General features: G+C 40.7%; 1 protein-coding gene and 1 pseudogene across 16 annotated transcripts in view; one reads left to right on the top strand and one right to left on the bottom strand.

Annotated features, from left to right (window-relative positions):
• The window catches only part of Elavl2 (ELAV like RNA binding protein 2), a 148,827-nt gene that overhangs the window by 30,611 nt on the left and 105,988 nt on the right, over positions 1-12,228 (top strand). The gene's annotated exons all lie outside the window — the stretch shown is intronic.
• On the bottom strand, positions 2,832-3,380 carry LOC110292372 (annotated as a pseudogene).

The following is a 12,228-nucleotide window of genomic DNA, read 5'->3' as shown; positions in this document are numbered from 1 at the left end:
CAGTTGTGCATTCACTTTCTTCAAGATGCTAACTGGTTTGTGGCTAGTTGTTTATTATTTTTAGATTTTAAGCAATATACATTGACGGAGATAAGACAAGATATATAAATTTGAAAAACAGTGCTTGAAGAATTTAGCACGTGAAAAACTATGTTTTAATGTAAGCTTAAATAACAACTTTCACAATCAGTAGTACAAATTATATATTATAAAATCCCAAGTCTTAACTAGTGTTTAGGAAAAGTTTTTGTTAGAAATTAACTTGATATTTAGCTTGGTCATGTACTTCATAGCTGTCACTGTAGGAAGGTCACTAAGAAAATTTCTCATTTCAAGGGAAAATTCTGTGTGTCTTTGAGCCTATAAGGCAATTCTTGTGTGGCAACACTGTCTTCGGTGTATTCTCAACCCACCTCAGATACTGATCCTACATTTCTAGACAATGGTGTTTATCCAAATAATCTGCTTTGACAGGGTGCTAATTTCTGAAACTGTGCGGGAGGCTTGGAATGCATCTGTTTTACTGACTCTTAACTCTTGTGTTTCCTTTTTGACTGAATAGTTTGTGCAGTGACAGGTTTCCTGGTAAGATATCTTCATATCTAAGGGTTTTGGGAAGGAATGTGACGTGGGAAACAGCCAAGAAGGTCATATGCAGAAGTGTCATGGTATTAAAACAAAATCAGATTGTAACCTCATTAACAACAAATTAACTGTGGTGTTTTATTTTTTTAAATGTGAAGTTTCCTATTATACATCTATAGTGTTCATTTTTATAGTGTCACTTTCTGACCGTTAATAGCCAATTTGACGACAGGAAGCCCCTATTTCTCACTTAAAAAAAAAAAAGTCTTTTAGTTCGAAAAAAGGAATTTTTCTCCATAAACGTATTTGTGTTTAAAGAGTAAATGATTGTGTGTTTACAAAACACTGAAGGTTTTGTTTCAATGCTGAGTGCAGTTTGAATTTATAAGTGGAGGTATCTATTTTTTCCTATTCCAATGTAATAGTGGGGGATTAATATCTGGCTTTTTCCTCTAACTTAATTAATAAATGACTTTTTTCCTCTTAAAGAGTTTGTTTCAAAAAAAGTTAATTTATAAAATTGTAGAAAGGAAGTTTAAAAAAAAGATTTTTTTTTTTCCCCGAGACAGGGTTGGTTTCTCTGTAGTTCTGGCTGTCTTGGAGCTTGCTCTGTAGATCATGATGGCGTCAAACTTGTAGAGATCCACCTGACTCTTCTAGGATTAAAGGTGTGCACCACCACCAGCCAGCCTTTTTACATTTTTAAAATTACCATTTTTTAATAGTGGGGAAGAAAGTCTGTTATTTAAAAAGAGGAAATTAATATTTAATATTTGTATTAACTTTTTTTTTCCTCCACAGTTCTGTTGCTGTGAGAATTTCATTATTTTAACAAATTTCAAGACCGTATTAGTGGACTATCACCAGTCTCTATTTTTGTAAACACCAGGAGGGTGATAAACTCTGTTTATTCGGAGCGCTATTTTCTATTTTAGTTCACGTTCTTGGCCCATGGTCAAAGTTACTTTAAAGTTTCCTTAGACACTTTCTTGACTGATTTTGCTTAGAGCAAAGGATGCCGGCTGCTTTGTAATGTTTTGCTTTTCTGTATCTCCTTATTGTGGAGAGTATAAAATAGCATTGTGTAATATTTAGGATCTGAACATCTGGGAGCATTTGGTCAAAGCTTGTAGGAGAGAAATGCACACACAGAGAAAATACCATAGCATTTTTACCTTCGTGACCTCTGGGGCAAAGATTGTTTGAAACCTGATTATTAAAAAATTTGGAAGAGGGATTATTTAAAATTTAGATATTGGAATTGCAGTACCCTGACCAGAGCTGAAAGCCCATCTCTAGTTGAGGTATCCCCGTGGGCCTGTAGCTTTAAAATGGCTCAGAGCTTGGCTGTTTTCTTCCTGGTTTGTTTAGGGCCCATCCTGTTTGTGTCCATACATATCACACATGCAAGGCCTCTTCGCTGCCAGCTTCTGCTGAGTCGCTTTGCCTCAGTTAGCTATTGTCACTTAGGTTCAAATTCTTTATTTAGCAGAGCCAGGTGGAAAATACTAGGCTTGAATGCAGACTCTAAGTGTAGTTGCTTGTCCTGGATTTTTTGAAAGAACCCCTCCTCCTGTTCAACCTCACTGTCTTCATCTCCAAGATCAAGGGGAGCATGTTGATAGTGAACTGCTCTGTGAACTGGACAAGTGGCATAGGCAATCACTCTAAGTTAGTTTTCTATACTTTTGGTATTCATTGTGCTGTTTATAAATCCTCTTTAAGTCTCTGTTTTTGGTGCTTGGAACTGAACATGGTTTCACATATGTTCCTATTACTTGTAACGCTACATCTATAGACATATATTACACCTCTATGTTCTTTTCCACCCTCATGGAAGGAAAGAAAAATCAAAACCTCCAGTTTATTTATGCCTTAGGTATTTTCAGCATGGACTTTTGTTTTTTGTTGTTGGTTTTTTCCTGGTAGCACAGAGTTTATTACGGAAGCCAGGTCAGATGCTGGTGACCCAGGCACTGCATTTTCCTGACTAGTCAACAGGCAGGCTCTTTCTTGAGGAAGAAGGACAGTCCTTTGTAAAAAGAGGCGTCACCATCCTTCCTGAGCACTCATGAATATTCCCCTGAAGAGGTAGATAGAGCTGGACTGCAGCAGCTGAGCTATGGTTGGTTAGACCTTCCAGAGCGTGGTGGGGTCCAACAGGGACAGTGCCTTCAGCCACCTCTCCTGACCCTAAGAAGAAAGGCTGAACACTACGACCAGTTCTCAGGGACTGAAGGGCTTTACTAGGCTGGTTTGGGGCCTCCTGTTTCAGCTGCACAGTGGATGCCTTCCTCTGGACTGTAGTGCACAGGACCACAGTGCAGCTGTGGTTCCTCCTCCTTATAGTAGCGCTGTTCAGTGAAGTCAGGGAAGAAGGCTGCAATCTCTAAACCACGGAGTCTGAGCCATGGGTAGCATTTCAGGTGTCAGCGAGGCATAAACTCCCACAAATTGAGTCTGGGGCTATATGGCGTGCTCGAAATACTCTGGTAGGTCCCATCCGTGTCCTCCAAAGTTGGATGGCATCTTTGTGGGTAAGGATATAGGCTCGGATTGGCCCACTTGTCATGAATTCCACCAGCCGCTAATAGAAAAAAAACACCCTTCATGCTCTCGGTAAAACCTCAGACAGTCCTCTGGCTTCCACTGCAGTTCTCTTGTTCGTACAATGAGGAAGTTGTCAGAATCTGCTGATGAACAGCCTCCAGGATCAGTGGGTAGACAACTGCATCAGGCTTGATCAGGGCTAGCCTGAGCTGAAGAGACTGGGGACTTTATAAGATGGAGGTCATCTCAGCCATGCCTTTCCACAGAATTTAGCTGGATGAATCAGTGCATCCCAACTTGATCTAGCCATCCCAAGGCCAGGCTACTGAAGGGAAGACAGGTGACTGTATAGTTCAACCCCAACAATGGTCAGCTGTGAATGGAAAGTCCACGGATCTAGTAGCTGCTCAGTCCCACAAGGCTAGTAGATTCCAACAGATGTGCTGGCAAGTAAATGCAAGCAGGCAAAGAGGAGTCTTCAGTATGGAGTATAATACAAACATATTGCTGATGAGCATGGAAGAAAAGCTTAAAATATGTTCTTCTTGAAAATATATTCCAGGAATATAAATTTTAAAATGTGAATTTCCCTTTCAGTGAGAAATCGAATCCTTAAGCTTGAGCATTTATGATAAAATGACCAGTGGATGTTTTCTTGGTTTGAATTTGGCTCTCTTTCTTAGTAGAAGAGGGGCTAGGATCTAGTTCCCACATCACAAAGTGGAGTTTATGGGGGTACATTAGTCATGATTCTCTCTCCCCACCCAAATGACAAACCCTGGATGGATGCCCCTGTCATGTAAGTTAACTGAAACTGCCCACTAGCCCACTTGTTAAAGGATGCTTGACGCTTTTTGTTCTTCAGGCATCATTTGGGTCTGTCTGAAAGAACAAGAGGTATTGCTCAAAGCAAATAAGTCATGGTGTATTTGGAAATAAATTCAGCGGATTGGGTAAGATAGGGAAAATACTCATGGAACTAACTGATCACGCTTCGTCCTGTTTCCTCCAAACCGGTTTTCAAAATAGAACTGTGACATTTCTATTTCACTAGCTGCTTTACTGTGGTGGCCTCTGGTGACATGGTGTGGGAGGGTCTAGGACTGAACAGTCCGAGATGTGTAACATACACAATCTATAGTTGGGGTCAGCGCATTTAATAATTCACACAACATATGTCTGTGTAAGTTTATTCAGCCCTGTTCTCCCCTGGGTGCTGTTTACTGCGTGTTGTCTTTTTCTTTCTTTCTTTTTTTTTTTTGGTTAGAACCTGGGTGTTCTTTTGGGTCCATGTCTGTGAATGACTCATTGTCTGTACATCCCAAATCATCAGGACTTTCGGACTTCCTACCATCCCTTCCATTTTAGTAAATGAACGTGAAGCAGCCACACCCTTCTGTGCTCTTTGACCCCTGTGCATTAGCACTTGTCCCTTATAATTCTGAGCCTTGTTCTCGTTTTCGTCTGAGCTTCTTAATCTCAGCCAGGGTTAGGTGACACTAATTATTTGATCCTTTATTGTCCTCTCCTTCCCGTACCTTTTCATCCTCTCTGATGGGCGCTCTTACATTTCACTCACTGACGAGTATCTTCTGTGACTAAATGAATAGTTGCTGGGAGGAAGAGAAATGCATGTGTATGGATGCTTGTTCCACACATGGCTCACGGGCAGTTATGACCTACAGCTATTTAATATTGCCTGAGCTCTCTTTTTTTTTTTTTTTTTTTTTTTTGGGGGGGGTTTTCTATGTGCAGATCTAGCTGTCCTGGAACTCTTGCTCGGTAGGTAGTCTTGCTGGCCTTGATCTCAGAGATTAGTCTGCCCCTGCCTCCTGAGTGCTGGGATTAAAGGTATGTAACACTACTGGATAATTTTTTTTTTTCTAAATGTCTCATGTATCCCCGGCTGCCTTCAGATATTTGGGGTAGCCAAGGATGACCGTGAACATCTGGTCCTCACATCTTCACCTCCAGAATGCTGGGATTGTAGTGTATATGGTGCTGGAGACTCCACTTCAGGCTATGTGTGTGCTGGACAGACACTCTGCCTGCTGAGTTGCACCCCTTACCCATGAGAACTGGGTTTATAAAAGTTCTGAGTCATCGTCTTTGCAACTGTTTGAGTTTGGAGAGTTCATATAAAGATCCATAACCATATTAATTGCATCAGGGAAAATTGAAGGGACCCAGCAACAGAGCACACAGCTGTCTACTACGTCCTGAAGATGAACCATGATTTTGTTGAGTTCGGGGACACTACCTGCCCTTTGCAGATGTTTGTGATTGTGACAGACACTATAGCTCCCAGAACCATAGAGATTAGAAAGTTAACTCTATGAAGATTTCCGTAATCTTTTGAATTATTTTTTTTTGTGTATGTTTGAAAATAATCTTTGAATTATGTTAGATTCATTAAAAATTTAGATCTTTGCCTCTTTTAGTTCATTTAGAGAAATCCAGTTTTATTCTTTTTTGATAACTTTTGGTTGAAAAGCAGTTTCTCTTTTAGAAGATGTGTGCCTCTTTCTCACCATTTCCTTCGTTCCTCGAGGGCTTTTTGAACTTAGAATTCTCTTTCCTGATGCTCGCCTCTATTTTTAAAGATATTTTGGGTTCTGCAGAAGATTCCCAGTGTTGGGAAAACTAATAGGATGTTACAAGCCGTGTAAAGGAGGTTTCTGGCCACCTGCTAGTCTCATTGCTGATGGTGTCAGCTTAGAAAAGACATCCTCCTCTCAGATGGCTTCAAAAAGAGCTGATTGGACAGGCTACCAGGTGTGCAGTTTATATATGTTCCTCTCCCTTCCTCCCCTTAGTCTTTTCAGCCTTCAGCCCTGTCTCCCCCTCTTTAGAAACAGCAGGGCACCTTTAGTGAGCTCTCTCCCTCGTGTGCAGTAGAGCAAGCTGATGCGCCAGCAGAACTAGGAAGAGGCACCACATGTCATGTTTGGACCAATGCTGTAATTTTATTTTACAATAAGGACGGTGGATATTATTAATCCACTCCTGAGCATAATAGCACGATTTGAATAGCAGAGAGCAACTTTGGTGTGTGTTAATGTCTAGTGAGATGAATGCAGATGAATGCTAAGTAGGTAGAAAATGTCAGTGTAGAGCCTTCCCTTCGGTGACTTTAAGCACTTAGATTTCTAGTTAACTTTTTGTTCAGCCTGGCAAACAGATATGAAGACCTATTCTATCAAGCCAGCATTAATGCAGCTCCTGAGGATGAACAATGCCCACAAAGCCCTGCTCTCCTGGCAGCCACTTGAGCTAGGCCAGTTATAACGATGAATCAGAATGTGTTCCTGTGCTGAGCATCTTAGAAAAACTCTTCGGAATAATAGGAGCTTAATGCTGGCAGTTTTAAAAATTGGCACAGCCTACATGGCGCAGCTAATTTTTTGATGTTATTTTGAGTATGAACAAAAGTATATCTTTGTTTTTAAAATGACTTTTGCATTAACTCTACTTATTTTTTTGATTAGTACATATACACTCTAAGCTGACTTTTGAGCAGCATTTAAGTCTTAATTAGCTATATTCCTTGATGACCTGATTCTGGAGATGGAAATGTTGTTTGTGTTTGATCTTTTCTGTAGTGTATAGTTGAAGTGCCTGCAGGGTGGCTTGGCCATTAGGTGCTGGTGAAAAGTTGAGAATAGGTTTAACACTCTCGCCCAAACAAAAACAAAAAGCACAGAGGGTGATCTCTCTCTCTAAAGAAGGTTGGGAGTGAGCCTCAGGGCAGGCAGGAAGGAACTTGGGTCCTTGTGAGTGGTGGTACTCAGTACTTTTATGCAGTGTTTCTGAAGTGTGTGCCTTTGTTTCTATGTTGGCAGAAGCCTGGAAGGAGGTTGCCTGATACTTTTCACCATCACAGTACCAAGTCCTCAGATATGAGCATTTTGCAGAAACTCGCATAGTATTCCTTAACTGTCTGTTTAGGAGAATAGACGGAAAATGATAGGTAATATTAATCCCATAAGCATCACCTAAGGCCCCAAGAGTTTTAAGAACTTTGTGTCCTGGGCATCTATAAGCAAGTCAGATTCTTGCACACTTCTCTGGGGACAGAAGTGTGGCTTTTCCCAGTCTCTTCCTCCTTTTCTATGGTTTTTGTTCTTTTGATCCTCTTTCGTGGTATGTGTGACTGTTCCCTGGTTTGCCAAGTACCCAGTCATAGGTGAAAAATATTTACACAAAACCTGTCAAGTTTTAAGTTGTGGCTGCAGAGAGATGCTGAGAATGTCTGATTCTGCTGTGGGCTCAGAGCAGGTCCAAAGCTTTCTACAGTTTTAGTCTCAGTAGCATTATGTATGTACCAGGAACTTTCTTTGGTAAATAAGTTTTCTTTCCTTTTCTTGTAAAAATAAAACTAGCCCTCTTTTCTCCTCAAAAAATTATTTTGTGCATGTTTGTGTGTGTGTATCTCTATCTGTGCATATGTACATAACACAGTATCTATGGAGGTTGGACAGCTTTGTGTATCTGTCCTCTCCACTTTCACATGTATTCAGCTTGTATTCTAATCGTGCTTACATCATGATTCCTTCCTCTGCTGGTTGAGTCATCTCACTGGTCCACGGTTGTTTTCCCAAAACTTTCATAAACATTATGTTTCTTTGGTTCTTTTTTTAGGGCTTTTGCTTTTAAGGTCAAGAGACAATAGGTCAACTGCTCATTTATTTTATGGAGGAGAGATTTGCATATCCTTGTGTCTTCCTCATGCCCCATCTTCCAGGAGCAAATGTCTAGGCAGCTTCTTCAAGCCTGTTATTTCTTGTCCTCCAGTCTACAAATGCCCTTTTTGTGGTAGCTGCATTTATATATGCATATTTCATTCTGAAAGGTGATTGAACAGCCTGTATGTCGATCACCTTGGTGTGTTGTGAAGGTTTATTTCCTCAGTTGGAGTTGGCTGTTTTCGCAGTCATCCGGGTTTGGTTGACTTCTAAGAGTGTTGTGTGTGTATATTGGGGGGAACTTTAAACTTTATAGACAACACAGCGTTTAGGGTCTGAAAACAGCGAAGATACCTGTTTTGGTTTTTGTCTTTGCTGCCCACCTCTTAGATCTCAGCGAAGACTCAGTGAAGTTGTCAGTGTGCTGAGAGATGGGTAGCAGATGACTCTCTGTGTATGCTTGACTTGGTGTGTATCCCAGGAAGGTAGGCACCTGGCAGCAGAATACATGGTTAGTATGTAATTCAGTGGCACAGTAACAGACTAAACAAAACAACAAACAAATATAACAACAAAAAAAGAATGATCACATTCTGTAAGCAACAATTAAAAGGTAGTAAGCCATTGGAAGTGGGGTTTTTTTTTGAGTCAGAAGATGGATGGATGCTTGAAAGCAGTGATGACATGGTGTGGAGCCTTGTCATTTGCTCCCCTGGTAATCACCTGTGAGAAGTGTGAGGCTCCAAGAAAGCAGCGTAGGAGCAGGGAAGGAAGGTTCTGACTGACTTCCCAAATCCTGTGTGCCTTTTCCCCTGCTTGCCTCAGTGAAGTTCTCTCTCCCTCTGGCAGTCCTGCTAGCTCTGATGCCTGAGGCCAGGGCCATCCACTGGCAGCTTTAAAGTCTGGAGAATATTCACTTCTGCTGTGAGCATTTGTAATAAAATGGGTCATCCAGCAGCAGTTGTGCCTTATCTTCATCCTAATTGCTGGGCTCTTCAGTGGTGGGGCCAGCTGTACCAGCTTATGTTTTCTGGAATCTGCAGCACTTCAAAGGAGAATGACCACAACTTGTTCCTTAGGGCCGGGATTCTACCCAGGCTTATGTTAGGGCTGAGACTAGGTGACTGCTGGAAAGGATTCCTTTGCAGGCTGCTCTCTCGAGTCCTGGTGCCAGCTGGCAATCTTGACTTGCAGAATTAGTTTTTGGAACTGTATGAAGTAAGGCTATGGGTTGTTTTCTCTAAGTGAGGGAATGAAGACATCATCTGCAGACTTATTTTTGGATGCTGTTAAGATCAAGAAAGAAGATTGAAATACTGTATGTTGTATTCTCAATGGCAGTGACATTTGATAACCCCTGTTCCTTGTAGTACAGATTCTTCGAGACCTGATCTTTTTAAGCTTGCTACTTTTGTGACACAAATGTGTTCTAAATCTGGTGGGCTTTTAGAAATACCACTTGTTTTATTTCAAGAAAGAAAAAAAATCAGTTTGTACGTTCAGTAAGATACAGGACGTCCAAACATGAACCAAGATGAACAGCCCTGGGGTAAGAGACTCCTTGATTCTCCCCCTCCAGGAAGGATCAAGGTCAGCTCTGCAGTTCTTCAGCTTCATGGTCAGAGAGTTGGTGCCAGTGAATGGGAAAGAATGCAGATTCAACATAATCTGTTTCACACCTTGGTCTGTTTACAGTTTAAGTTCAGGCTCCCTTTGCCAACTCCTGGTTAACCAGAAGAATGCAGATAATACAGAGACAGATGATATAGTTTTTGAGACATATCAAGAATGTTTCAGTTGCATTTTTATCAGAATTTGATTCACTATGGGAGAATTCTAGAAAAAATATTACTTGAACTGTAATTAAGCTGTAGTCTTACATCATATTAGAATCAGTGTGATTTTACCCTCCCCACGCCCCCAGACCTGGGAAGCATTAAATTCGTGTTAGAACCAGAAAGCAGTAGCTGCATGCTGGCATGCCTTTTGATTTCTACCTCAGTGTGAATTGTTTTACATATGCAGTAGGCATGTTATCCATGTGTACTGTGTGAAACTAGTATACACCAAAGTAAATAGGGTCAACAGGGTGCCTCTGGCATAAACTTGCTCCAACAGGCAGGCAGAGCCAGCAGGTGGGCTCCTGCTCAGGGTACTCCACACTGCTCAGCTGTAACTTAGGGCAGTACCTGATGGAGCACACGTTTAAACAGTTGTTGAGAATTTAAAGCTGGGAAGGGTTTTACATCTAGTTTATAGGACATGGCAGCTTTAGTTCTTCAGGTGTCTGAACGTATTGTTTTTAATTAGCATAGACCACCACAGATTTTTGAGAAAAATATTTTTTTCATTTTTTTTGTTGGTTTTTGTTTTTTGTTTTGTTTTTGAGACAAGTCTTTCATTGTGACCCTTGGTTGTCCTGGATTCCCACACACACACACACATATATATATATCAGGCAGGCCTTGAACTCACAGAGAACCTTCTGCCTTTGTATCCTGCCTGCTGGTGTTAAAGGTGTGTGCCACTACATCTGGCCTTCCTCTTCCTTAAGGAATGTTATTTAGTTAGTTTTACTTTGGTTGATATATTTTCCAGCTTTCTGACACTTTGAAAGATTACCGTGGAGCAAACAGGAAGACGAGGAGAAGCAAGTCACCTGTGACCTAAGGGTCACTCTTCCATCTAAGGGTCTACTCTTAGCTGCGCTTGTGGAAGAAGCAAGCCTTTAATGCAGGCCCCCTTGGGCCTCTCTTTCAAGCTGCAGCCGTCAGTCATGCTTTGCGTTTCTCATGCTCAGTGTTTGCTGTTGGCTTAAAGAAGCAAGGCAGATTGATTGGCACTTTATTATATAGCTTGTGAACATTTGAAAACAGCCACGATGCTTTTTGGGCAACTAAAAAATTTACTGGTAGCTTTTAAAACTTTGTATTCTAGACAGAACTTAAAACAAAAACCACTTTTCTCTTGGACAGGCAAGATGGCTCATCTGGTAAAGGCATTTGCCACCAAGTCTATTGGCCTGAATTTGATTGCAAGGGCCCACATGACAGGAGAGATGGTCACAAGTTGTCTTTTCACCTCTGCATACATGAATTTACTTATGCACCCTGTCTCCATATAAAATAAATGTAAACATCTCTTTTAGGGCTCTAGTTTTGTAGGTTTTAAGCCTTATGGTTTTCTTGTGGCTTTATGACTTCTAAGATTTTTTTCTTTGATGATTAATCAATTCTTTTGATTGATCCAATTTTCTTTTGATTTGTATTAGTTTAAAAATGATTACATTGCTACTTTATACATGGCAGGTCTTTTGTTTGTTCCCTGTGCAAAGTTAATCTTTGTCGTAAACACCTGTATTTGTACTGTGTGCTCTTTATGACCTTAAGTACTGAGGAGGTCGGATCTATGACATAGAACTCAGAATTTATTGCAAAGGACATGCATGTAAAAGGTGTGTAATTTATTATTTATAATTCTGATTTGTGCTGTGAAGGAAGAGTCCATGGAACTCCTAACCTGATAAGTGCCGCTCAGCGAAGTTCATTCATTTGGATTTTTTTCTTCCCTGATAGCTCGTTTACTGGCTGTGCAAAAAGGCAGGCTTTTAGTTGTAAATTTTCTAGGTACTAAGTTATCAGGTGTGGTGGGGATTCTGTAATTTTTATTTTTCTTGGTTAACTGGTAAACTTTGAGGCTCAGATCTATTCAGCAACACCTGGTTTGTATCTACTGTAGACCTTGAAATCTTTAACAGCTGGGGTACAATTTTCATCTTTCCTTTAAAAGACAATACAATCAGGCAGCTGTTACTCTCCTAACTAACTATACATTGAATGCCAAGCCTAGCAGTCAGGTTTGTGCTCCTGTATCCTTTCTTCCCTTCACTTATGGTTTTGAAAAGAGGTGGACTGTATCCCATTTTGAAGTAAAATAAGTGATTTTTTTCTTTCTTTTGAGACAGGGTCTCATGTATATCCCTGGCTGGCCTAGAACTCTCTATGTAGACCAGGCTTGCCCCCCAATTTACAAGAAATTGGTGTGCTTCTGCTTCTAGAGTGCTGGGATCAAAAGCATCTGTCATCAGACAGTGCTTCCTAATAATTGCTTGGACAGGGTACTGATTCAGGCAGTAACAATGTAAGTATGTCTGTTGATATTTTTGCTTAGCTTAAAAGACTTCATCAAAAAAGCCACAGTTTGATTTTGCCATTGATGGAATTGTTAGTTTATGAAAAGACTTTTCACAATCCCTCTCTTTGCCAGATTTTGCTTGGCAAGCCACTTTATTTCTTTAAAAAATTGTGTCCCTGTGCGTGTTGCCTTAGTGTCTTAAGTGTCTAGAAGGCCTGGTTTCCTTGATATCTTCCATCCACAGGGCATGTTTCCACCTCCTCTTTCTAAGAAT

Source organism: Mus caroli, chromosome 4, assembly GCF_900094665.2.
Source record: "Mus caroli chromosome 4, CAROLI_EIJ_v1.1, whole genome shotgun sequence".
Lineage (NCBI taxonomy): Eukaryota > Metazoa > Chordata > Mammalia > Rodentia > Muridae > Mus > Mus caroli.
The sequence above is the reverse complement of the archived record's forward strand: the minus strand, read 5'-3'. Positions and strand labels throughout refer to the sequence as shown.